The sequence below is a fragment of the Nyctereutes procyonoides genome, unplaced genomic scaffold (genome assembly GCF_905146905.1).
Source record: "Nyctereutes procyonoides isolate TBG_1078 unplaced genomic scaffold, NYPRO_anot_genome, whole genome shotgun sequence".
Classification (NCBI taxonomy): domain Eukaryota; kingdom Metazoa; phylum Chordata; class Mammalia; order Carnivora; family Canidae; genus Nyctereutes; species Nyctereutes procyonoides.
Window position 1 is genome coordinate 56,901,119 of NW_026575126.1, and position 27,480 is coordinate 56,928,598.

The window sequence follows — 27,480 nt, forward strand, 5'->3', positions numbered from 1 at the left end:
TTATAATAAGTCCAGTACAAAATACATGTACCGCACATCTAAATATGCAAAATAATGAAACACATGTGAACCACCCCAAATCGAGACATTACTGAGGTTCCTCTGTAATCCTTCACCTCCAGTGTCCTACCCTCCCCATTCCCTGAAGGTTGCAAATGTGATTCTTGTGGCCCCTCCCTCCATTCCTTGCTTGTCCTGAATAGTATTTTATCATATATGTGTGATTCTGCAGACATTAGTTTTGCCTGTTTTGAACTTTATAAAAATGTTATAGTCCCTTCTTTCACTGAATATTATGCTTCTTAAACTCAGCCATTGATGTCTGAGCAGCTCCGGCTCGTTTTCACTGCTACCTAATTTTCCACCGTGCCAGTTTTCCGCACATTCCTCCCCAGGCATTTGAAAGGCAATTATGTACACAAGGTCCTTATTTAGCACAATTCCTGGCGCAGAGTCAGGGTTCCAAGAACAGTTGTCAATTGCTGAGACTGTGCCCTAAGTGTTAAGAGTAACACTTGTTTCCCGCGGCTGGATTGTCTGCCTTTCGCCCCAGCTCTTCCTCCTGTGAATGACAGTTCTAAAGTATTGGGACCAGCAAGGAGAGAATTTGCATGCAGCCCGCTCACTGCGGACTACAACTCCCAGAAAGCATTGCGATGGCCTTCTGCGTGAATGGCGGTTTATTTCCTGCCCCGTAGGTAGCTTCCGGGTTGTGTGGGCGGGGCCGAAGGAACTCTCCAATGAACCGTTTCCCCGGCCGAGGGGCGGAGGGAGCGTCCAATGAGCGTCTGCGCCGAGGAGCCAATGAGCGGTAAGGTTTGCTGGGGAGGCTGACGTGATGACGTCACTGAGATGCGCCCGCTGAGCGCGGGGGAAGCCAGCCGGTTTCTCCTGCCCGGCCGGAGGTGCGCTGGTCCTCCCGGCGTCTGCGGACCCCGCTTCCTCCGTGTCCCTGGCGGGCACGGCAGCCCGGAACCTCCACGCTGATGGCCGCTAACCTGAGGACGCCCTCTTTCGCCTCCTGTTCGTCGACCTCGACAGACACGGACGACGAGGGTGTGCGCGGCACTTGCGAAGATGCTTCCATGTGCAAGAGGTGCTGGCCGGGCGCGGGCCGGGGGGCGGCTGCCCAGCGGGGCCGGGGCCTCGGGGGGAGGCTGGCGCTGAAAGGTTCCCGTCAGCTCGCGCGACCCTCGGGCCACGCCTGGGACTGCCCGCAGCGGAGGTTCGTTTGTTCCCCTGGTCGGCGTCTCCCTTCTGCTGCGAGCCGGGGCTGGGGTCCGGGCCTCCTGGGGGGCGAGGCCACGAGGTAGAGTCTTGGTGCGTGAGGAGAAGCGGAGCGTCCGCCTGTTGAGTAGGTTCCGTCGCGTCGTGGGTCGTCCTGGTCCCCTCTGCGCCTGCCGTGGGGCCAAGCAGGGCGTGGGGGGGGCGGGGGCGGGGGCGGGGGCGGGGGCGGGACGGCCCGGCCAGGACCGCGTGCAGGGGTGTGCAGAGCCAGGACCTTCCCCAGCTCCTGCCTGGATGCCACAGGAGCCTACCGCCCGGGGGGTGCTGCGGCGGCCGCGTTGGGAGCACACACCTGTGTCCCGTGTGGGAGCGCCTGAGGCTTGAGTGTCCTGCGTTCCTCCGCTCGGCGGAGATCGCGGAGAGTAGAGTGGGTGGCGGGCGCTTGCTCTCGGGTGGCCGGTGGGTCCTGGGGACCCACGATGAACAGGCCTGACGTGGCGTGTGAGGCGCTCAGCACCTGCCGCGAGAGACGGGAGGCAGACGTCACCCGTGAAGAACGGAACTGCAGCGTGCCATCAGAGCCTGTAATTGAGGCAGTACTGTGCGAGCTGAGAACAGAAGGCTGACCACCCAGCAGGGATGTAGGAGGGCGTTGGGTCAGGGCAGGGCGGAGCGTGAAGAGTCCAAGGCATGGGAAGAACGCCGCTGAAGCTGGAGCACGTGCGGACTGTCGGCGGGAGCAAGCCGAGGGTCTGGGTTCAGACCTGCGCTTTTTGTTACTCCTTGGAGATTCGGCATAGTGATGTAAAGCGCGGACTCCAGGGCCAGGCTCTCTCAGGCTGACCCGAGCTCTGCCCCTTATGGTCTGTGTTAGTTACTCCACCACTCTGCGGGCTCTCAGTTTCCTGACCTGAGAAATGGAGTCATAATAATCCCACTTCATAGATGATTGTAAAGATTGAATGGGAAATAACTAATAAGGCGCTTAGAGCCACGTCTGGCATGTAGTAGGTGTTAGTGGTGGTAAAATAAAAGTAGAGATAAATCCGTACATTAAGTGTCTAAGACTGGGGGGCCGTCTTGCAGGTTTTTTTTTTTGTTTTTTTTTTTTTAAGTTTTTACTCATCGGTGAGAGAGAGGGAGGGGCAGAGACACAGGCAGAGGGAGAAGCAGGCTCCCTGTAGGGAGCCCGTTGTGAGACTTGATCCCAGGACCCCTGGATCACAACCTGAGCCCATGGCACATGCTCAACCACTGAGCCTCCCAGGTGCCCCGAAATTTGTGAACTTTAATGGATGACACCCAACTTCATTTCTTCTTCACCTTTCCAGTGCTGTTGACCGTATGTGTAGCCCTTTGAATTAGAAATAATTTTCCTCCCATCCACTTCTACTTGCTAAGAGAATGTGAAGTGCCAAGGAAACAATCAGAAGGAAACAAAATACTTTTCAGTAGCGTATTACGGTTAGGTTTGTTTGAAACGTATTGGTGATTTTGATTTATTTGAGATTCGTCGCTAACAGTTTTTGCAAACTTGCTTACTTAAAAAAACAGTAAAAATGCTCTTATTGGATAATTTCTATAGTTTCTCAGCTCTTCTCTGCCTCAGTTTCTAATGCCCCCCCCCCCCCCCCCCCGCCGCCAGTCTGGAGACATCTAATAGGGGAAGTTTCGGGTCGGAATTGCAGGATTCTAGGGCAGCAGAACCCAGCCCAAAGTGCACATCACTGGAGCCTGTGGAGCTTTGTAAAGAACACACAGTTGCTCACATCCTATTGCAGACTCACTGAGTCTGAAGCTTCCGGGTTAGGTGCCCTGCTGTAAAGACCAGGTGTGTTTGCCATCTGGATGCATTTCATCAAAGCTGTTCTTGCACTGGGCTTTCCTCCATCTGAGAAACCTGCAACAAGCTTGGGAGAATCCGTACGTTAATGTTCTGAGACATTTTGCAGGGCTCTGTTCTGCAAGGTCTGTGATACCATAACCTGCATCTTCAGTGTAATGTAACGTGTTAAACCCTTAAGTCTCGTCAGAAAGTCATGTAATTAGTGAGGCCGGGATTCCTTGCAGGACCAGGGGCAAATAACTTCCTGCCTCAGTCCTCTCTTTGGAATGGGGAAGAGAATGGTAACCCACCTTTGGGACGTAAGGATTCAGTGAGAAATAGACACGAGGCAGTTATTAGCACAGGCTCTGGCGCAGTGAGAAACCTTCACTAAGTTATTATCGCGAGCTTTGATTTTCCTCCATTCTTTCTTTTTTCTTTTCTTTTTTCTGTGTTTTACAGAGTTTATTTGTTTTACAGAGAGTGCGTGCACGCGTGGGGGGGGCGGGGCAAAGTGAGAGGGAGGGGGAAAGAATCTCAGGGAGAGTTTGCACTGAGCGAGGAGCCCAACGTGGGGCTCTCTGTCACGACCCTGAGACAGGACCTGAGCTGAAACCAAGAGCTGGGCACTCAGCCACCTGAGCCACCGAGGCGCCCTTCATTTCCCTCTATTCTGAGTATTACTTGGTTGAAGTTACTGAACGTGTGCCAGGTGTGGGTCGGGCTGGTTCCTGCCACCCTGGGTTCCAGCCACAGCAGCCCCTAAAATAACGTTAAGAAACCAGTCAGCCTCCCAGAACTCCTACGGTTCTGCTGTTTGGTGTGTTCCCTCCTTCTGTACAGGCCCTGGGGGTGCTCAGCATGCTGTGAGCTGTCAGCTGAACAGGTGTTTGCCAGATAGAAGAAAATCGCATGGACATTTAAGCACATGCTGTGCAGGGGAACCTGACCTTGGGCTGCAGAGCGGGTAGGGTTCTGGAGCCACAGTCAGAGGTGAAGTGCGGGAAGGGCCGAGGAGTTGCTTCTCTTTCCTGTCTGGGGTTTTTGTTTTGTTTTGTTCTCCTTACCCAGATTTTATTTGCTTATTCATGAGAGATGCAGAGGCAGAGAGCATGCGGAGGGAGCAGCCGGCTCTCCCTGGGGAGCGTGATGAGGGACTCGATCCCAGGACCCTGGGACTCAATCCCAGCGCCCGCGATCCTGACCTGAGCTGAAGAAAGATCCTGAATCACTGACCACCCATGGGCCCCGGGTCGAGGGGTTTTGGGTGGGGGAGCTGACGTGCTCTGGGTTTGTTTTAGAACAATCGCCAGCAGCCACGTGGGAGACGGCGTTGGCAACAAAGGGCAGGTCCGCTCTCTTTCCTTCCCTGCTGCCACACCCCTCCCTTGGCTCAGGTCCCTTCTCTTACCTGGGCCTGTTGCAACATGTCCTTATGGTCCTGTCTGCTTCAGGTGCAGCTCCCCTGCTACGCAAGTGTTCGTTGTCCGGCCAGGGTAATGTAACTTGCGATCAGAAATCTTGTCCTGTGGGACTGGGTGACTGGACACCTCTTGATTCCCCGTCAGCCGCAAGCTTAGAATCTGCAGTGCGTGGCATGGCACACTTTGCTTTCGGTGATCCTGTCACGCTACTCTGGCTATCCCCCTGCCAGCTGGAAATCTCCATGTAGATGTCTCAGCATTTCGGCAGGTTCATTATTTCCAAAAGTATGCTCGGGATGCCCTGCCTGTGTTTTCCTCCTTGCTACCACAGCCCTCCAAGTCCGTGAAGGGTGCCACACTGTTCGTTCCGTTGACCGGCGCAGAGGAGAGGAGTCATCCTGGATCTCTGCTCCTACTCAGCCCCTTCCTTGTGTGATCGATCCTTCACCCAAGCCTGTGATGTCATCTGCTAAAGATTTCTGGACTCTCCCTCCTTTTCTCCACCTCTCCTTCTGCCCTGTGAGCCTGAGTTACGGTCGTGTGGCGCGAGCCATGGTGCTCATCTGCTAGCTGCACCTCCGGGGACTCGTGCCTCCCTCAGCCTCTAGCTGCCCCTGGAGCCTGAGGTTTGTGGAGGGCACATTGCATCATGTCACTCCCTGGCCTCGTGGCGTCCTGTTGGCATTTGAAAAGTTCCTGATGTGGTCTGCGTGGCGGCCCCATCCTTGCTTCCCCAGTGTGGCTTCACACCAGCCTTGCCTGCCCTCCGGGATCCATTCAGTCCGTCAGATGTGCCCTATACCCACCGGCCTTAGGGCTGAGCAGCTGCTCCCTGTGCCCAAGAGGCTCTTGCCGTGGTGGCCCCGGGGGGATGTTGAACTGAAGAATGAGGTGACCTGCCTTGGGACCTAATGGAATCATTGTAGCTTATCTGTTGAGAAAACTGAGGGTGCTCCGGGATGGAAGCAGGGAGATGAGTAGAAGGCTACTGGAATATACCAAGACAGGTGCTGCCGGGCTGGACTCAGGCTGCTAGGGGTGGAAGTGCTGAGAATCCAGTGGATTCGGGTGCATTTTGAAGGAAGCACTGATGGGACGCCCTGCCAGGTTGGGTGTGGGTGAGGCCGACGAGTCAAAGAAGAGGCCCAGCCTTCTGGCTCATCTCCGCGGTGGCTCCCAGCGGGAGGCCCGTGACACCTGCACCTAAGGTGTAGCCCGTTACATGTTCTGTGTGCATCTCCTTCGTGGTAGTGCGGTCGCAGTGCGGTCATACCATCGTTTGTCTCCCCCGTGCCGATGATGGTGCCGTGAGGGACCGTGTCTGCCCTCGTGCCTTGTGCACCGCAGACCCCTCGTCACGATTTCTCATCTGGTAAAGTGATGCGGAACTGAAGGTCGGTGTTCGAGGTTCTGTTTCCTGCCGAGGTCTCCAAATGCCTATGTTCTGTTTCACCTGTTTTGAGCGGCCTCTGTGTCTTAGAGGCCAGGCCGGGGGCTTTAAGACTGAAATGCTATGGTGAGAATTAGAGGGGTTACTCTGATTTCAACCAAATCAAAAAACAACCCCCTTGGCTTGCAAGTGGGTCAGAGGATCACGTCTTGGGAGAGGCAGCGTTTTCCCGAAGGCCTAGGTCTTTGCAGCGCAGCGGTTGCATCTTCACGGCCATGCCCAGAGAGTAGGGCTGAGATTTTGATCTGAAATGTTTTGAAGCTGGGGGCTGCTGCTTTCCTTTCCGAGAAAAGATGGGTCACTTTAGAATTAGAGCATTCTGGTGAGGATATGTTAGCTGCCAGACTTGCCTATAAGAAAGTCCAATAGATCATGGATTCTGTGGATTTTCTGCTCTCCCTCCCTATCTTGTCCAAAAAGGAACAAATTAAAGTTTGGAAACTATCTCTTGAAAATCAATGGTCTCAGATCTAGGATGCTAAGTATTTTTCTTTGGACAGGTAAATGTTTTTGAAAAGAGTTTATTTTAAAGGAATCTCTATACCCAACGTGGGTGGGGCTTGCACTTACAACCCCGGAGACCAAGAGTCACATGCCCTTCCGACTAAGCCAACCAGGTGCCCCTTAAGGATTAACTTCTTTAGTGAGAAAAGTGAATACCTTTCCCCCGCTCAGTTGCCTTATTGGAATACACCGTCAATATGATGTTTTGCCTTGTTTTTTTTTTTTTTTTTTTTTAATGGCTGTATGATATTCCATAGTGTGGTTGTACTTTGTGACTTTTTTTTTTAAGGTTTTATTGATCTACTTGAGGCAGAGAGAGCACACACACACGTGAGCACAGGGTAGGAGCCGAGGGAGAGGGAGAAGCTACTCCTCGCTGAGCGGGGAGACCAACTTGGGGCCTGATTCCAGGACCTTGGGATCATGACCTGACCCAAAGGCAGATGCTTAACCAACTGAGTCACCCAGGTGCCCTGTCACTATTCTTTTTGTTCACCATTTTGGTAGCTGTGATTTTGCTGTTAAGATAGTCCCGTGATGAACATCTTTGCATATGCGTTTGAGTTTTCCAGGGAGATGGATTTCAGGGGAGAGGCTTCTGCCCCATGGCCCTTCAAAGAGGTCATGTCCGTTTCTGTTCTCACCCATGGTAAATGAGATGCGAATCATAGAATATTCTCAGTCTCTTAAATGGTTTGTCACTGGCAGGTGGAAAATAGTGCCCCTTTTAAATTTACGTGTGTGTGTGTGTGTGTGTGTGTGTGTGTGTGTTGTAAAGATTTATTTGTTTATTTGAGAGGGAAAGTGGGGGAGGGGCCGAAAGAAAGGGAGAGTGAGAATCCCATGCAGACTCCCTGCTGAGTACAGAGCCCCACTGGGGCTGGATCTCATAACCCTGAGAGCATGACTTGAGCCAAAATGAAGAGTTGGATGCTTAATCGATTGAGCCACCCAGGTGCCCCTTAAATTTATATTTTTATAATCACTAGTAAGACTAAGTTTTCTTTTTTTTTTTTAAATGATTTTATTTATCTATTTGTGAGCAAGTGAGAGAGCACAAGCAGGGGGAGCAGCAAGGGTGAGGAGAAGCAGGCTTCCTGCTGAGCAGATGCCTGGGATCAGGACCCCAGCTGGAGGTAGATGCTTAAGCAACTGAGCCAGCCAGGTGCCCCACGACTGAGCATTTTTAGTTGGTCGCTATCACTAAAGTTTTTCCATGAACCCTCTGTCCCTATCATTTTCCTACAGGGTTGTTGTCTCTTTGTCTGATCGTTTCTATTTTTATTGTTATTTGTAAGAGCTTTTTATGCGTGTGATAGTAGTCCTTTGTCTCTGTATTTGTTGCAGTGGTTTCTCTCAAACTGTTGCTTGTCTGTAAGTTTAGCTTGTTCCATCGATTTCATGATACATTTCCTTCTCAATTTTTTTGGTGCCAAATCTGGCAGTCTAACTTTATGTCTTGCGGCTTTTGGTTAATGATTGATTGATTTACTTATTTATTAAGATTTTATTTATTTATTCATGAGACCCCAGAGCGAAAGAGAGGCAGAGACGGAGGCAGAGGGAGAAGCAGGCTTCCATGCAGGAGCCTGATGTGGGACTTGATCCCAGGACTCCAGGGTCACGCCCTGAGCCGAAGGCAGACACTCCAGCGCTGAGCCACCCAGGCATTCCTCTGTATTAAATTCTTTTATGTACTTTGGAATGAAGGTGATGCTGGCCTCATAAAGGGAGTTTGGAAGTGCTCCGTCCCTTTCTATGTTTCGGAGTAGCTTTCGTGCAATAGGTATCGTTTCTTCCTTAAACGTTTGATAGATAGAATTGCCCTGGGACTCCATCTGGCTCTGGACTTCTGTGTCTTGGATGACTGCTTCAATTTCCTCCATGGGATCCTCTCAATAGATGCAGGCAGAGCATTTGACAAAATACAGCAAACTCGTTTTATGAGGCCAGCATCACGTGAATTCCAAAGCCAGACAAAGACCCCACCAAAAAGGAGAATTATAGACCAGTATCCCCGATGAAGGCAAAAATTTTCAGCAAGGTACTAGCCAATAGGATCCAACAGTACATTGAGAAGATTATTCACCACGACCGAGTGGGATTTATCCCCGGGATGCAAGGGTGGTTCAACACTCATCAAACCATCAATGGGATAGATCATATCAACAAGAGAACCTTTGCCTACTTATGGTATGTCTTGGAGCATTCGGTTTCAAGGGTGCTTTTGGAGGTCTACTGTAATTGTCCTTGCATTGCTTCCTTCCCTCTGGTGTCTTACATTCTCTCTGGCACCTTATGTTGCCTCTACGTCAGATTTAATGAACGATTCTTACTTTTGTTTCCTTGAATCAAGAGATTAGAATTCTCTTTTTCCATCATGCTTTGGATCGGTAGGTACCTCATTTAAAAATAGTGTAAGTTAATGGATGTTGTTAACAATCCGTATCTACAAAAATCACCTCTATTAGCGTTCACCGAAACAAAACAGTTCTTACGTGTACTGTCACGTAGCCGTGCATGCTTCGTTCTTTTTTTTTTTTTTTTTTTTTTTTTTGCATGCTTCGTTCTTGACTTCGGGGTGGAATGGCTCTTTTCATTTTGATGCGTAAACATTTTGACTTGTGAAGTTACGTAGTTGTAAATTGATTGAGAGCTCCCGTAGCCTGGCTCTCATTTTAATGATAGGGTTGTACCAGGGAATAGCACAATTTTCTTAGTTCATCTCAGCAGCTGTACTCCAGGAAGGAAGAGAAAGGGACAGTCACAGCAGGCATACCATACCTTTCCAGGGAGCCCTACCCTGTGGACTTCAACATGCTTGTGATTGGCCAGAACTAGGCCTGTGGTCCTGTCCCTAGCTGCAGGACCATGTGGGAGGAGAGAATTTCTCACAGGGCAGATTGATACCTTGCACAAAATTGGGGTCCTCTTAATAAGGAAGAAGGGGTAAGGGAATATTGAAAGGGGAAGGTGGAGGGCGAGCTATATGTCTCATCTTTGTTTTTCCCCCATTAGGATTTCCCCAGGTAGAGGCATCTTTGTGGCTCTGTTGAACATCTGACTGGATCTCCGTTCAGGTCATGATATCAGGGTTGTTGAGATCAAACCCCGTGTTTCGCTCCATGCTGGGCGTAGAGCTACTTCAAAAAAAAAAAAAAGAAAGAAAAAGAAGACGAAAAGAAGAATTTCCCCAGGTATTCTTAAGAGACAGATGGGAAGGGGAAGGAAGAAACTAGAGGTTGAAGACCAGGGGAGAGAGGGAAGTAATGTATAAAGTCAAATGCTCAGCTCCTCAGTGTTCAGTTTGATGAGGGTTATGAAGCGTGTACGGTTGAGTCTCGAACAACATGGGTTTGAATTGCATGGGTCCACCTACATGTGGATTTTTCGATAACTAGCGCAGTACTGTAAACATATTCTATGATTCTCCTAAAGTTTTCTTTAGCCTAGTTTATTGACAGAATACGATATGTGATACACCTAACACACAAAATATGTGTTAATTAACTATTTTATCAATAAGGCTTCTGGCAACAGTAGGCAGTTAGTAGTGAAATTTCTGGGGAGTTGAAAGATATATGCCAATTTTTGACTGCACGGGGTATGGCACCCCAGACTCCTGCGTTGTTCAAGGGTCAACTGTGTATCTATGAACCACCAACAAAAACAAGGTAAAAATATATCTGAAAATCCACAAGTTTGCCTTGTATCTCATTGTGAAACCTACGGTAGATTCCATTTGCCTGTTGTTGTACGTTGTGTAAACGGAATCACGCAGTGTGTATTCTTTTCAGTCAGTGTGTTCTTTGAGATCTATGCATGTCGTGTGAACTTCTCAAAGCTAGACAAAGTCAGATGCTAGTTAAAGTAGCGAGGACAGATTTTAATCAGTAATCAGGATTGCAGTAAAGAAAAGAGTCTAGCATCAATGGAACAGAATAGAGAATCCAGAAGTGGACCCTCAACTTTATGGTCAACTAATATTCGATAAAGGAGGAAAGACTATCCACTGGAAGAAAGACAGTCTTTTCAATAAATGGTGCTGGGAAACTTGGACATCCACATGCAGAAGAATGAAACTAGACCACTCCCTTGCACCATACACAAAGATAAACTCAAAATGGATGAAAGATCTACATGTGAGACAAGAGTCCATCAAAATCCTAGAGGAGAACACAGGCAACACCCTTTTTGAACTCGGCCACAGTAACTTCTTGCAAGATACATCCACAAAGGCAAAAGAAACAAAAGCAAAAATGAACTATTGGGACTTCATCAAGATAAGAAGCTTTTGCACAGCAAAGGATACAGTCAACAAAACTAAAAGACAACCTACAGAATGGGAGAAGATATTTGCAAATGACGTATCAGATAAAGGGCTAGTTTCCAAGATCTATAAAGAATTTATTAAACTCAACACCAAAGAAACAAACAATCCAATCATGAAATGGGCAAATGACATGAAGAGAAATCTCACAGAGGAAGACACAGACATGGCCAACACGCACATGAGAAAATGCTCTGCATCACTTGCCATCAGGGAAATACAAATCAAAACCACAATGAGATACCACCTCACACCAGTGAGAATGGGGAAAATTAACAAGGCAGGAAACCACAAATGTTGGAGAGGATGCGGAGAAAAGGGAACCCTCTTACACTGTTGGTGGGAATGTGAACTGGTGCAGCCACTCTGGAAAACTGTGTGGAGGTTCCTCAGAGAGTTAAAAATAGACCTGCCCTACGACCCAGCAATTGCCCTGCTGGGGATTTACCCCAAAGATGCAGATGCAATGAAACACCGGGACACCTGCACCCCGATGTTTCTAGCAGCCATGTCCACAATAGCCAAACTGTGGAAGGAGCCTCGGTGCCCATCGAAAGATGAGTGGATAAAGAAGATGTGGTTTATGTATACAATGGAATATTACTCAGCCATTAGAAATGACAAATACCCACCCTTTGCTTCACCGTGGATGAAACTGGAGGGTATTATGCTGAGTGAAATAAGTCAATCGGAGAAGGACAAACATTGTATGTTCTCATTCATTTGGGGAATATAAATAATAGTGAAAGGGAATAGAAGGCAAGGGAGAAGGAATGTGTGGGAAATATCAGAAAGGGAGATAGAACATAAAGACTCCTAACTCTGGGAAACGAACTAGGGGTGGTGGAAGGGGAGGAGGGCGGAGGGTGGGGGTGACTGGGTGACGGGCACTGAGGGGGGCACTTGACGGGATGAGCACTGGGTGTTATTCTGTATGTTGGCAAATTGAACACCATTAAAAAATAAATGTATTATTAAAAGAGAAAAGAGTCTAGCAAGAATGAAACTCAACGTCTTTGTACAGAGAGCATTTGAAAGAGAGAATGAGCGAGTACGGCCAGGGCAAATAAATCCTTTCGAGAAGAAAAGGATTCCCAAAAGTAGGAAAGGTGTTGAAACCCTGTGAAACTACCTGCATTTCTCACTGGGAGACAGGGACCGGATTTTTCAATGTTGGCTGGAAGAAACAGTAGATGCTTTGAGATTTCTCAGGCAGGAACCTGGGGGTACAGGGGTCGTCGTAGGGGTGGGGCCCTGAGTGGTAGTTTACATTTCCCACCAGCAGTGTATTAAAACTACAGTTGCTGAACGTCCTCGTTAGCATTCTGGGTTGTCGGTGAGGGTGAAAGAGCATTGTTCATTATGGACTCACATTGCATTTCCCTGGTGACTAATGATCTTAGACATGTTTTCGTGTGTTGCTTGGGCATTCATACGCCTTTTCTGCACTGTGTGTTCAAGTGTTTTGTTCACTTCTGTTGTTGAAGTTGGTTTTGGTTTTGACTTCCTAGCGTTTAGTATATGTTCTGGATAGGAATTCTTTGTCAGAAGAATGCATTGTAACTATCCATGACTAGGAAAATGAAAATTGAATATATATATATATATATATATATATATATATATATATATAATAGCATCAACAAACATGAAGTGGTCGGGGTGGCTCAGTTGATGAAGCATCTGACTCCTGATCTCAGCTCAGGTCTTGGTCTCTGGGTCGTGAGTTCACACCCTGCCTTGGGCTCCACGTGGGGCTCCGTACTGGGTGTGGAGCCTACTCAAAAAACCAGACCAACAGCAGGAAAACAAACTGGCTAAGGATAAATCTGATGAAAGACATGAAAGACCTTGACACGGAAAACCGTAAAATATTGTTGAGAGGAGGGATCCCTGGGTGGCGCAGCGGTTTAGCGCCTGCCTTTGGCCCAGGGCGCGATCCTGGAGACCCAGGATCGAATCTCACATCGGGCTCCCGGTGCATGGAGCCTGCTCCTCCCTCTGCCTATGTCTCTGCCTCTCTCTCTCTCTGTGATGACTATCATAAATAAATAAAATTTAAAAAAAAATAAATAAAGATATTAAAAAAATATTGTTGAGAGGAATTCAAGAAGGTTGAAAGAAATTAGGGATGTGCTTTGTGCATGTCTCGGAAGATTCGATGTTATCGAGATGTCTCTTCTCCACCACTTGATCCACGCAGACAATGCAATTTCATTCAGCGTCTTAGCCATCTTGTTATCTTTTATTCTTTTTAGAAAATATTAGCCAGTTGCTTCTAAAAGGTATATGAACATGCAAAAGTCTAGAAAAGCACAAAGTCTTCAAAACAACCCAGTTGAAGTACTCATAGTGCGTATTTCTGCTTAATTTACGGCTTACGGTAAAGCCGCAGTAACCAAAGTCTTGAGCATAAGGATATATCCTTAAACAGAATAGAGAGTCCAAAGAATAGACCAAACAGGAGTACTGTGGATGGATTTTTGCCCAGAGTGTCAAGTCAGTTCACTGAAGGAAAGAGAAGTCTTTTCAGTGAATGATAAATCTGGGTGAACTGGATATGGAAATGGAAACAAAATGGACCCGATCCCCGTCTCATTCTGTCTACCTATATTAACTTGGGATGGGTCATAAACCTAAACATGGAAGCTATATAACCAGGGGCATCCGGGTGTCTGAGTTGCTTAAGTGTCCAACTGTTGATTTTGTCTGAGGTCATGATCTCAGGGTCATGAGATCGAACCCAGAGTAGAGCTTCGTGTTGGGCCCTGTGCTCAGCGGGAAGGAAGACAGCTTGAGATTCTTTCTGTCTGCCCCTCCTGCACTCACTCCCAAATAAAGCTTCTTTTTTAAAAGGAAAGAAAAGCAGGGAGGGCTAGAATCATAAAGTTTCTATGTGTGTGAAAGATTGGAGAAATCTTGACAACCTTGGGGCAGGCAAATGTTTTGTAAACAGGACACTAAAAGCACTAAGTCCAAAGGAAAATAGATAGGCTACGAAAATGAACAGGTAAGGTAGACTGGGAGAAAATGTTCAGAATACATGTTCTTTTATTTTAATTTTTAAAATTTATTTATGATAGTCAGAGAGAGAGAGAGAGAGAGGCAGAGACACAGGCAGAGAAAGAAGCAGGCTCCATGCACTGGGAGCCCGACGTGGGATTCGATCCCGGGTCTCCAGGATCTCGCCCCGGGCCAAAGGCAGGCGCTAAACCGCTGCGCCACCCAGGGATCCCCAGAATACATGTTCTTAAATGTTTCAGTTTTCCAAAAGTCCTTTAGCATTATTGAGATCCATGGCTCCCTCTTATTCTACTGTGTCTGAAGCGTTTGTTTAAGTCAGATAGAAGATATTGTACCACGGAGACTTTCTGATTGGTTTCTCCTCCTCATTTCACCTTCTTGTGGATGTTGATTCCTCTTGCATTAATGTCTTGTCCACTATGGAGGGACGACTTACGATAGAGACAGTGGATCTTAGATCATATTAATCTTCGCGAGGTAATTGGGTGTTAAATGAAGCCTGAAGGCAAATCGAGTAGGGTCCTTTGGGAGGAAGCGTTAGCCAAGGTCTGAGTGAATCGATGCTCACCGTTTTGTTGTTGTTGTTTTAAATATTTTATTTATTTATTTGTTTATTTATTTATTTATTTGGGAGAGAGTCTGTGAAGGGGAAGCGCAGAGGGAGAGGGACAAGCAGACTCTGCTCTGAGTGTGGAGCCCCAACAGAGGGCTTGATCCCATGACCCGGAGATCCTGACCTGAGCCAAAATCAGGAATCAGACACTTCCAATCGACTGAGCCCCCTGGTCGCCCTGGTTTTTGTTTTTGTGTTTTTGTTTGTGTTTGTTTTTGTCTTTTGGGGGGATTAAACACTTAAGACCTTGCCTCTGTGCTTTGAGGAAAGCAACAGGGTTTAGAAGAAGGGAAACAGACTCAAAGTCTGTTTCGGTTCAAAGTCTGTTTCTCTTAAGACTTTATTTCCCACCTTCCATTTTTAACCAAGAAGACAACCAACAGGAAATAGAAACCAAAAAATGAGGCTAAACGATGCAAAACGTGAATGATAAAACTTAAAAATAAGGGGTGGAGCAGTATCTTAAAGGCCAGTGTGCAGCACACAGGTAATATTCCAAACTTGAAACTTGATTCTGAGAGTATTGGGTTGGTTTTTGCAATTGCTTATACATCCGTTGTAGGTGAGTGTCTATGTAGCTGTGTTACATGTATATATGCGGCGTATATACGTACAGAACGAGACACCCACATCCACACTCACACATACACACAAACACCATGGAAGCAGCTGGAATGTAGAGGAGGGATCTAAGTCCAAGTGGGTAAGTGGGTTTGAAAAGCAGTAGAATTAAGTTTCCTACCAGGTTGCACAGCTCGAGGGAAACACCCTTGACTTCTGTAAGTCGGTGCCTTCTGCCTAAGGTCCTTCCCCGGGTCGTACCTGTTCCTGTTTGCCGAGCCTCTGAACTAATGTCCGGGATTGTAGTAAGCAGTCATGAGTGTTGAGTAGAAGTGAAGTGAACAGGCGCCAGCCTTGCTCCTCACCGGCTAGGGCAGCAGGGAGAGCCCCTTCCCATTCTCTGAGATGAAGGAAAACCGAGGGGAAGGCACGTCACACCTTTCTTGTGAAGTTCCCACTGTTGCAGGCGACACGCGTGCCAATAGGGCAGAGTCAGTGCTGCTGAATGAGCAGGTGGTTGGATCAGATCGGTGTTTCCCGCAGGGCAGTGTGAGATGACTTTAGGTGGCACACAGGATAGATGCTTTATTTTTTATTTTTTATTTTTTTAATTTTATGATAGTCACAGAGAGAGAGAGAGAGAGAGAGAGAGAGAGAGGGAGGCAGAGACACAGGCAGAGGGAGAAGCAGGCTCCATGCACCGAGAGCCCGACGTGGGATTCGATCCCGGGTCTCCAGAATCGCGCCCTGGGCCAAAGGCAGGCGCTAAACCGCTGCGCCACCCAGGGATCCCAGGATAGATGCTTTAAATGTTGATCATTGGTATTTATTAGAGAGTGTGTTTGGAGAAAATATTAGGTGGCACGTCAGACGGGGTATTAAAAGAGTGAGTTGATATAAAGGAGTATTAGGTTATGTGAATGTCATGAACATTTCAGAAGCAGCGTGGAATGAATGAAGGCTGAGTACAGGCCTCTCTAAATCTGAGGGTTTTGAGTCTTTGGGTTTTATTTATTTATTTACTTTCTTGGGGGGGGGGGCGGAGAGAGACTGAGCAAGAGAGAGCGTGCGCAAGCTTGCCTGACCAGTGCTGGGGAGGGCCAGAAGGAGAGGGAGAGAAAGAATCGCAAGCAGGCTCCACGCCCAGTGCAGAGCCCGACGCAGGCAGGCCTTGCCGTCAAGACTCTGAGATCAGCACCTGAGCTGAAAGCAAGAGTCGGTTGCCCAACAGGCTGCGCCACCCAGGCACCCATGATTTCTTCTTGATATGTCCTGCGGTCACTGCCACGTCCTGTTAGGGTTGTCATTATCTGTGCAGGTGGACATGCTCCTCGTGCCCCTCATGGCCTGGCTGGACAGCTAGCTGCACCTGCAGCCCCTGGTGCTTCCGTCCACATCGCATTTAAGGGCCATTTGAAGAAGGAGCACAAATCCTGATTGCTGTTCGAGGTCATCCATTGATAGCTTCGGCTGAGATCAGGAAAGACTCCGTGACAGAACCCAGGGTCGGTGACTTGGAAGGAAATCTCGGAGTGGATGATGAGGATCACTTGAGAAGAAATGCAGGCTGGCCAGTGCTCTTGGCGACACGAAGATCAGTCATCGTTGTGTAGAAACTCCCAGAGATCCTGGAAGGGAAGACTTAAGCAACTCCTCTTCAGCAGCCTTTGCCTTGCAGTCCGTTCCAATAAGTCCAAACGGGCTTTTGATTAAGCAGACACAATTCCAATTGTAAGCACTCAGAGAAACCATTAACTACCCAACGGTGTTTCTTCTTTCTTTTCGGAGTCTTAACGGTTGATGGTGTCTTAGAATGAAACATGCCATTTGGTTAGGGTAGAGAAAGTTTAAACAGACCCATTGAGAAACACACACATGCCCCAGAAATCTCTGAGCAGGGTCTCCTGCTTCTCTGCTGTTGTTCAGCCGCCCTGCCTACCTCCTGCTACTACTGGGACATTCCAAGGAGCTTCCTGCCCCCAGAGCGTTTCTACCTGCGATTCCTCCTGTCTGGAATGCCTTCTGCACAGCTTTCTGCAATGGTGTCGCCCTCCACTCAGCCATCCCCTCTTCAGAGAAGCCTTCTCTCTCACCTTCTCTAAAGTAGATCCTTCCATCCCCCCTGCTGTTGTCCTTGTTCTGACCTAAGCTCTTCTTTCTGTCTCTGTCCCTGCCCTGCTTCACGCCTGTGAACCAATGCCCGGCCCTTCGCCGACGCTCCACAGATACGGCTTGACTGAATCCACAGTATTAAACTGATGGCAATACAGACGCTGCTCCATGTGTTCCAGGAGAGGGCAGTAGGAAGTACTTGGAGGAGCTCCCGGAGGAAGGCAGCTTGGTCAGCTTTTCAGCTGTTCGAGTGCTGGGCAGTGGAGCGAGCGAGCCAGCGCCTTCTTTGTGGGGCGTGCTCAGGCAGTGGCGTGGTGTTGTTGCAGGGATCTTGCCCTGGATGTGAGGGTTGAGCAGGTCGAGTCTAAGGGCCCCTCCCGCCAAACATCCACCTGTGAGGACTCTTCTCATCACCAGGCTGTGTGTGGTTCCTGCTCAAACCACAGGGATGGCTTCTACCACTAGATGGCGCCAGACGGTGCCTTTGAGGGCAGTGCCCCTCAGACCACCATCAGTGAGAACACCGTTTTCTTTCGTGTTTTAAATTACTGAAGTATACTCGGTCTGTACGATGTCATATTAGTCTCCGGTGTGCGACATAGCGATCGGACGAGTCTATACATTACTCAGCGCCCCCCACGATCAGGTACAGTCATCCTATGCCACTGTACAGCCTTGTTACAGTATTATTGACTCTATTCCCTGTGTTGTGCTTTTGTGTTGGTGGGTCATTTATGTAACTGGATGTTTGTACCTCTTAATCCCCTTCACCAGGGGCGCCCATCGCCCCCCCGTCCCCCCCCCCCCCCCCCCAGCAACCACCAGCCTGCTTTTTGTGCTTAGAGTCTATTTTATTCTGTTTGTTTGCGGAACACATTCTTCAGGGCACTCCTCCCCTGAACACACACTTTCAACAGAAGCTTCCCAAAACAGCCTTTACCTCTTAGAGTGTGTAATGAATGTCGATATTTTCCGTTTTCCTGTAGTTGACTGCATTCTCTAAGATGGAGATTTGCAAACTGTGACATTGGTTTATGATACGGATGGGTCACAGTTCATTGTTTGGGAAGCATTATTGTAGACAACTGAGCCCGTTCACTCTGCAAAGCTCTGTGGGTCAGTTTCCCTTGGACCGTCTGGGCGTATAGCAAATTGTGTCCCTTAGTGAGTAGCTCATGTATTTCTGTGGAGTTGCTGCGTTGAGTAGCTTCCTTCTGAAGGCATAGCTTCCTTCTGGGTGTCTGTGGTTGTGGGAAGGTAGAAAGGAGAGACTGGGTGGGAAAATGTCGTGGATTAGCACAAACTGTAGTCAGGGCAGGGGTAAGGAAGCCTTGTCCGTGGCTATAACGAGAAGATTCGATATCACTTCTGGGCACTAAGAACGTAGCTGGGAGACGTCTCTCTCTCTCTCTCTCTCTCTCTCTCTCTGTCACACACACACACACACACACACACACACAGCTTACCCCTCTCAGCTTACTCATCAAGCAAGTGGAAATGAGCTACTGAACACAGGATATCACTTAGGATGCTTCAGGGTGCAAGTAAGCCAAGACCCAGCCCATCTTTCTCACTTACTTATTTATTTACTTATAAAGATTTTATTTACTTATTCATGAGAGAGACACACACAGAGAGAGAGAGAGAGAGAGAAAGAGAGAGGCAGAGATAGAGGCAGAGGGAGAAGTAGCCTCCATGCAGGGAGCCCGATGCAGGACTCCGGGAGACGCCCTGGGCCAAAGGCAGGCACTAAACCGCTGAGCCACCCAGGCATCCCTAATTATTACTTTTTTAAAAAAGATTTACCTCTTTGTCTCAAAGAGAGGAAATGAGCAGGGGAGTGGAAGAGGGAGAGAGAGAATCTTGGCGCAGACCCCCTGCTACGTGTGGAACCTGACGTGGGGCTCGATCCCAGGACCCCGAGTTGATGACCTGAGGGGAAACCAAGAGTGGTCACTCCAACCGACTGAGCCACCCAGGCTCCCTTTAAAAGCTAAAGACAGGGGATCCCTGGGTGGCGCAGCGGTTTGGCGCCTGCCTTTGGCCCAGGGCGCGATCCTGGAGACCCCCGGATCAAATCCCACATCAGGCTCCCGGTGCATGGAGCCTGCTTCTCCCTCTGCTTCTCCCTCTGCCTGTGTCTCTGCCTCTCTCTCTCTCTCTCTGTGACTATCATAAATAAATAAAAAAAAAATAAAAAAAAAATAAAAGTCACTTATGTTATCTTTTTCTGTGACCTGTCCAAGGAAGGAATTACTCTTTCTGCCTTGGTACAGGTGATGGTAACACTATTCGTCTCTGCAAGTCATTTCTATCCAGGCAGGGAAAGGAGTTGAGATGACAGGGTGTCTTAGTCCCAGGGAGTTGGAGAAATTGACCAAATGACTGTTGCTTTTGTGTGTGCAGGGAACGTGGGCCCTAGAGATGGATCCCCTGGGTAGCTTCTGTAAGAAATGCAAAGCGATTTTGAAGTGGTGGTGCCTGGGCATGGGGACAGGGTAGTTACTTTGAGGCGAGGGTGAACCCCGGCATCAGGAAGATGGGGCAAGGCCTGGCTAAGAGGCCTCAGGCCTCCGTGCCCTGCTCTTGAGGCAGCTTTCCTAACAGATGCTGCAGAGCCAGGGACCCTCTGTGGGGCGCCAGGAGCTGGGTGCCCCAGGAAGCATGACAGCCGTGTGTCCTTCCTTCCTCCTCTCCCTGGGCTGGCATCTTCAGACTGGAGCTTCCTAGGAGAGTCCTTCCCAGATAGTCTGTGGTGAGCACCTGTAAAAGTTTTTCCCCAACATCCAGTCTGTCGTGGATGATAATTCTTTAACACACAAGGAAAATGATTTACTGGACGCACAAAATACAAACTCAAATTATTTATTAGGAGCATCAGTAGACCTAGAATCCCTATGTCTGATTGCCGTAAGTGTCTAAATGCCACTGCGATGTGGTTCTTAAGATAGTCATCCTTTCAGCAGCGGGGCTTTAGAATGCAGATTGTATTCCTTTCCCCTCTTTGATTTCCCGTCTCCTATGCTGAACAAGTTAACTTGTTCAGTGGCATTGACGTGGTGCCTTTCCCTCGCCCCATCTCTGAGGCCATTTTAGAAACATAGAGGCTCTTACCCACTGGGGATGGAGATGAAGGGAACACGATAAGAATTACCCCCCCTCCGTTTTATTTTTTTGCTGTGGTATTTACCAGGCCAATTTCATGACCCCAAAATACTATTTTTGTCATGATATTGCCATTTTAACTTTCAGCAGAGACTTAAGCGGCTTTCACCTAGCTACGAGAAAGCCCGTTTTCAAGAGGAACATTTTGGTCTGATGTTTTGATGCTAAACACTTGTCTTTCCTAAGTGAAATCGTGGGAGAGTTTATTTTTCAGATAGGTAATTCCACTATTAAATAGATTGTACTTGCTTTGGTTCAAACAGCTTTAAAAAGGGATAGAATTTGAAAGTCACTGCTTCTCTTGTGAATTTCCCAGATAAAGCGCTGACCGTGAAGAAGAAGAGAAGTGTCCTGTTTTGCTGTTCTCCTGGGGTGGGCTTTGCAAGGATTATGTCTGACCTCTGTGAGCCATAGCTTCTGTCTGTCTCTCTTTCAGGATATTTTGCTCGAGTCCAGGGCGTCAGTCAGCTTATCAAGGCCTTTGTACGGAAGACAGAAAGTCATTGTCAGATTCCTAACCTTGGGGCTGAGATGGGTAGCACCTTCTGGAGATAATGGTAAGTGAAAACTCCCCTTCTTGTTTGCCGAATTGTTTTGTTTTGTGAAGGTGCCTGCTTGGTCAAGAATGTTAAAATATATATATATATATATATATATATATATATATATATATATATATATGGGTGTGTGTGTGTATATATGTAAAAAATATATATATATATTTATATGTGTAAAAAATATATCTTAAAGATTATTTATTTATTCATAGAGACACACAGAAAGAGAGAGGCAGAGGGAGAAGCAGGCACCATGCAGAGAGCCTGACGTGGGACTCGATCCAGTGTCTCCAGGGTCATGCCCTAGGCTGCAGGCGGCGCTAAACCACTGCACCAACGGGGCTGCCCTAAGAATTTTAAAAATATATTCAGAGGGAATCCAGTCACTGGCTACCGGTCTCTTCGCCCCATCGCCAGCTCCTTGCACCTGCTGCCACCATCAGCCGCCTACGTGATGTCACTAGGGCCATAGTGGAGGATGTCCGTCTTGATTGTCATCCTTTGCTCTTACAAACAGGGCTTAGGATCAAACTCCTTGTATACATTGCGTGTGCACGTGTGGAAGAACCCTGCCAGTGGAATTGCTGAGACTGACAGCCCATGCATTGGCCATCCTGACAGTAACTGAGATTTTGTTGTCATCAAGACAGTGTGTTCAGTACAGTTGGAGATGAGCAAGGCTGGGTGAAGGTACTATGACAGAAAGCCCTTTTGTAGCTCTTCCCTGATGTGATTTCCCCCCCTGTTGTGTTAGGGATCAAGAATAGGTATCGTTCGTTACACTCGCTCTCAGGAAAGGGGACGGTCCCGTTAGTGGTGGAACCAGGACCGAAGCACCGGTCTTTGATACCGGGCTAGAATCATATCTGGCCACCTTTTCCGACGACACCTTCACCGATTGCATCTGCCCTTTTGTGGGTTCGTACAGATTTTTCTCAGTTCTTCTCTCAGGTCTGTCATGTGGCAGTGATGGGTACGTGCGTTTCCCTAGGTATCTCGCAGACCAAGAAAAGTCGGTGTGTGGGGGCCTAACAGCACCCGCATAGGCATTTTGTCCCTAATCAGTTCACTTAATAAGGAAGTCTTTGGTCGTCAGTGCGCTCGACCTTTCTGTTACTCAGGCGAGAACCCAGCAGCCTCAGCACCGCAGGAGTAGTCATTGATTGCCCCTGCACTATTCATTCAGGATAGGATCGCTAACGTTTATGAAGTGCTGGCAGGAATGGGACCTCATGAATTCACGTGAGAGCTCTGGGGTGGGAGGGTTAGAGATCGGGAAAGGGGGTGCTGCAGGAGCCTGTGTCTTCCCCAGATTGGGCGGCCAGTGGCGTTGATGCCTGGAACAAACTGTGCACTACAGCTCCGCCATGTCCAGGCTCCGCTCCTGTTCTCTGCACAGAGCCCTGTGGTTGTTCAGGGGGGTCTTTGCCATACGTGGGGCAGTGGTGCCTCTGTACCTCAGAGACTGTGCTGTGGGGGAAGGAACCGGGACAAAGCACGGTGGCTGGCAGAATGTGGACCGTGGTCACAGAAGCCACTGGAGAAACGCCTCCTTTGGACCTGACACCCTTTTTACTTGATCTTGTGATTTGGTTTTTCCCCCTCTGTCATGTAGGTGCGTTACTAATGAATACATCTGAGAGTTTTATTTCTGAGCAAGGTACGCCGAGACTAGGTACCCCTTCCAAGATAAACGTTCTCTGTCAGGAGTGAGGGAGGTGAATAACACAGGGTCTGGAAGGATTTGTGGAGTTTTTGTTTTGTTTGAGAATTATATTGGTCCAAAGAGTCTTTAACAAATCAAAGTTTGGTGGGTTTTTTTTGTTTGTTTGGTGGTTTGTTTTTAAAGATTGTATTTATTGATTCGTGAGAGACAGACGGAGAGACACAGGCAGAGGGAGAAGCAGACTCCCTGTGGGGAGCCCGATGTGGGATTCGATCTCTGGGCCCTAGGATCCTGACCTAAGCCGAAGGTAGATGCTTAACCGCTGAGCCACCCAGGCAGCCCTAAATTAGCGATTTAAATAAAATCCCGTCTTACATTAAAAAAAAAATTATGTGTTCCTTTAAAAGGTTTTATTTCTTTATGTGAGAGAGAGAGAAAGAATAGAAGCAAGGGGAGGGGCGTAGGCAGAGGGAGAAGAAGACACCCCATCCCCCCACTGAGCAGGGAGCCTGATGTGGGGCTCAGTCCCAGAACCCCAGCATCATGACCTGTGCCGAAGACAGACACACTTAAGTGACTGAGCCAACCGGGCGCCTCTAAGAAAATTTTGAATGAACACGAGAGTTTCAGCTTGCCCTTCAGAGATGTGTGATCCTCGTCATCTGGAAGTAATTTTCAAGTTTTACATTCTTCTAGTTTATCCTATGAAAACAAGTTTTTCGCCCTTTGTCAATAAATACAAGGCTATGTTGCAGTAAATGTGCTTTTTTAGATGCCACATGGCACCCGAGGCTGTGCATCTGCAGAATACGACCCAGCTTGCTAGAACCCCAAGTGAAATAGGGGTAAGTGGGCGCTCACTGAAGCCCAGAGCTGGTTGTGGGCTGAAAAATGCGTTGGTCTTTGTGTATGGTTGTTGTGATAGTGAATTCGGTTCCTTGGTGTCTGAGTCTTGCCTATCCTGGAGCAGGGGAATCGTGACACCGATGCTACTGACTTCAGATCTGAATAGGAGTCCATCTTTCAGTTAACTGTGAGAAAATAAGCTCTGTGTTAAACATTTTGTTTGAGAAATGGGGGGGGGGGCGGGGCAAGACGGTGGACGAGTAGGGTCCCCAAGTCACCTGTCCCCACCAACTTCCCTAGATAACTTTCAAATCATCCTGAAAACCTACGAATTCGACCTGAGATTTAAAGAGCGAACAGCTGGAACGCTACAGGCAGAAGAGCTTGCGCTTCTAACAAGTACAACTCGTTCTTAGCCGCTGGGCACTGAGCAAAATGAGTAGAAAGAAGAACTCCCCACAAAAGAAAGAATCAGAAACCGTTCTCTCTGCCACGGAGTTACAGAATTTGGATTACAATTCGATGGGAGAAAGCCAATTCAGAAGCACAATTACAAAGCTCCTGGTGGCTCTGGGAAAAAAGCATAAGGGATTCAAGAGACCTCATGACTGCAGAATTTAGATCTAATCGGGCCGAAATTCAAAATCAGTGAAAGGAGATGCAATCCAAACTGGAGGTCCTAACCACGAGGGTTCATGAGGTAGAAGAACGAGTGAGTGACATAGAAGACAAGTTGATGGCAAGGAAGGAAGCTGAGGGAAGAAGAGAAGAACAATGAAAAGGCCACGAGGAAAGGTTAAGGGGAATAAATGACAGCCTCGGAAGGAAAAATCTACATTTAGTTGGGGTTCCAGAGGGCACCGAGAGGGACCGAGGACCAGAAAGCCTATTTGAACAAATCATAGCTGAGAACTTCCCTAATCTGGGGAGGGGAAACAGGCAGTCAGATCCAGGAGATAGGTCCCCACCTAAAATCAAGTCCTGGAGGTGACATATTCCTTCTTTACAAATTTTACTGAAGCCTATTTTTTGGTTACTTGTGAATGAGACCACGTTGAGTTGGGGCTCCCCTCAACAAAAGGCTCTCGGATCTGTCCAAGTGAAAACTGTCTTTTGGCGCCCTGAGTGGAAAGCCTGTAGGAACCTCCTCTCCCACTTCCTAGAGTCCCTGGGACCACCCCTGGTATTTGTACATTGTCTGTGGGCTCCAAATGCAAGAAATATCCGTCCTTGGCCCTGTGCTAGGAACCGTTAAAGCAGCGATTGCTGGCCACGCACTGGGCTCTTCTGGAAATGAAGTATCTCACAGCCTCTGAGCCTTGAGATGCAGACGTCTGCTATTCTTTCCGTCTTGCTACCTCCACAAGCTTAAGAGAGCTACCAAGGTCTTCTTGCCACAGGATGAGCCCAAAGTCTGCATATCCCACCTGCAAGCGAGAGCGGCTTCCTCAGTGGACCACTGTCCGTTGCCAGATTGCGGGTGCCGAAGGATGTCAGCCCTTCCTTAAACCCCTTGGCTACCCGGGGATTCCCTTGGGATCAGCTGAGTGAGCATCCATGGGACCTCATACATTTTGTTCGTGACCGACCGCCTCCTGGTCAAGGGCCAACGTCACCTCACCTCCTAGGGAAGCACCTGTCCTACTCCTTAAAAGTCTCAGTCCCAGGTTAGAAGAGATGCCCAGACATCAGACTCCATTGGGATGTAAAGCCGGGGATGAAGATTCAATATTAAGGGCTGCCATGGTTTCGGGTAAAATCCGAGGGTCTGATTCCAAGTTCCCTTCCCCCTCTGCTCCCACAGATGAGGTCCCCTGGCCAAACAGCAGCACTCCTTATCACAGGGACCGGGTACAGTTTATCCCTAAATAGTAAGCTGCGGTTCCCTGACAGCCTGAGGAATGATCCAGCAAGCCAGTCCTAGCTTCCTGCAGGATCTAGGGCTCACCTTCCCTCTCGTCCATGCTGCCCCCCTGCCCCCCCCAGCCCTTGTTCATTCTGTTCCCAGGTGCAGCCGTCCCGTGGCCCTGCGTGGGCTGTGTGCCATCCTCCCCTGGGTCGTGAATACGTGTGGTCAATAAATTACTGTCGAGAGCTCATCTGTTCAACATCCGGGCATCTTGTGAACCTCAGGGTGGAAATCACTCTCTTCACCAATGGGTGAAGAGGAGGAAAAGGGAATCCTTGTGGTCTGCAGCTTTGTCAAGGCGTTCACCCCTTGATGATGAGGCTCCTGGACTCGAAGTGTTTTGGATTAATCATGTGTTTGGAGCTTGCAAGAGTTCACAGGTGGCTGGAGGGGTAGGGTGTAGCCTTTTATGTGAGCGATGGGCTGGTAGGAAGGTCCCAAAGGCGAGGATTGGATGGTCTGTTACAGTTTAAACTCCCGCTAAAACAAGTCCAGCAGGGAAGTAACATCCGATTTTCACCTTGGTTCACCCTGTCAGCAAGGCGGAGAACGGATTCAAGGGAGGCCAAGAGTGGAACCGGCAAGTTCACAAGGGAATCGATGGCATGGGTCCATGTAAGAGAGAGAGGAGTAGGTGAACGAGGGCAGTGGGAACAGAAAGGGAGGGAAAGAATGAAGATATTTGGAGGGCTGACGAAAAAGCAGAATGGAAAATTAGCGGAATGAGATCTTTAAAGAAGTCTGAATGGATCGTTTCCAGGGTACACTGGAGCAATTAGCCCTGAACTGCAAATGAAGCTTTGGAATGGCTTCTTGGGAAATGAACAAGGGAGATGACCGTGAACATCTGGACGAACAGCCACCCAAATGCTGATCAAGGGGAGCTACTTCAAAAATTCAGGCTACGTTCGTAAACAGCAGAGTTTCTGCCAGTAGGGATGGATTCACGTTTGGAAAGGTCTCTAAAGCAGACTGAAGTTAGGAAACAGCAAGTCGGAGAATGGTCTACTCCCAAATAGTCGTGTATCTCTAATAGGCCCGACAGAAATCAGGTTACTCATAGAGGGATTTTCTAGGCAACAGAAAAAGCATCGGGGGAGGGGGGGTGGATTAGAAATCAAAGGAAAAAGAAATGGGACCTACCTAGCTGGGAAATGGAACTTGAATTTTTCTTTTGAAATAATTCATGTTGTACTTTCGAGCATGCCATGCACCTCCCCTCTCATACGAGGAGTAGTACGCGCTCGTGTGTTTGACATTAAAACCGGTTGAGAGGCCCCGGGGTGGCTCGGTGGTTGAGCATCCGCCTTTGGCTCAGGTCCTGATCCCAAGGAACTGGGATGGGGTCCCGCATCAGGCTCCCCCGCGTGGAGCCTGCTTCTCCCTCTGCGGGTGTGTCGGCCTCTCTCGTGAATCCAAAAAGAAAACCTTAAGAAACCATAAAAACGGGTCGATGTTTTCATTCCCCGAGGTATCGGTAGATACGTGCTCCTTGTACAAAAGAAATGAAAACATCGCCAACACTATTGGAAGTATCCGTTGACCACAGCCTCCTAACCCAAACCCCCACCCATGTCGTCTCTCATGAGAAGCAAGCCCTCTTTGAAGTTGGCAAATCCATACGTCTGCAGTCAGTACAAGACACTTTAAAAGAAGTCACGTAAGAATATGTTTATTAGGCTGAAAGCAAAACTGCAAACGTATGGTACGTTTTGCAAAAGGCTCTCTTGGGATGAGGGACGCACACAGTGACCTGTGTTCTTGGACGCGCCGTGTGGTCTCGGGCTTGAGACTCCTCTATTGGTTTGAGAGGCCTCTGGCCGCGCTCCCAACCTCGCTGGCAGGTGAGAGTATCAAGGGTGTGTACGTGGGTAAAGCATTAGTCACAGCATTTAGGAGAAGATGCCGTGATCCGTCAGTTTCCGGTCCACGTGGGTCAGTAAGAGAGACAGCTGTGGCGCGGGGCTTGGCAGCTTTCTTTGGGGGTGTGGATCCCAGGGTGATTGTGTGCCGCCGTGGGCCTTTTTCCTTAGTGCCTTTTCCTTTTCCTACCGAATCTGGAGGCTTCTTGTCAGCAGCAGAGGGACTGCGTGGCGGAAGAGCTAAATCGGATTCCCCTTGTAGGAAGTTGACAAAAAGCCCTGCAAAGGAGCTCTTGGGCGTCGGTTGGGGATCTGGCTTCACGGGGGGCTTGGGGGTACTTTTGGATCCAGGCCCCCCAGTCGTGCATCTGATAACCCCACCTTGCTCTTCCCTGCAAAGCTGCC

General features: G+C 48.6%; 1 protein-coding gene across 2 annotated transcripts in view; it reads left to right on the forward strand.

Moving 5' to 3' along the window:
- The first annotated feature begins 863 nt into the window (after positions 1-863).
- Positions 864-27,480, forward strand: part of LOC129519442 (rho GTPase-activating protein 17-like) — an 84,217-nt gene continuing 57,600 nt past the window's right edge. Inside the window, exons 1-3 of one of the 2 annotated variants that reach the window (XM_055339949.1) lie at positions 864-1,096; positions 20,672-20,792; positions 21,005-21,482. The gene's annotated coding sequence lies outside the window, so the exon portion shown is untranslated. The remainder of the gene's footprint in view (positions 1,097-20,671; positions 20,793-21,004; positions 21,483-27,480) is intronic. The other variant, XM_055339950.1, reaches the window with a different exon arrangement.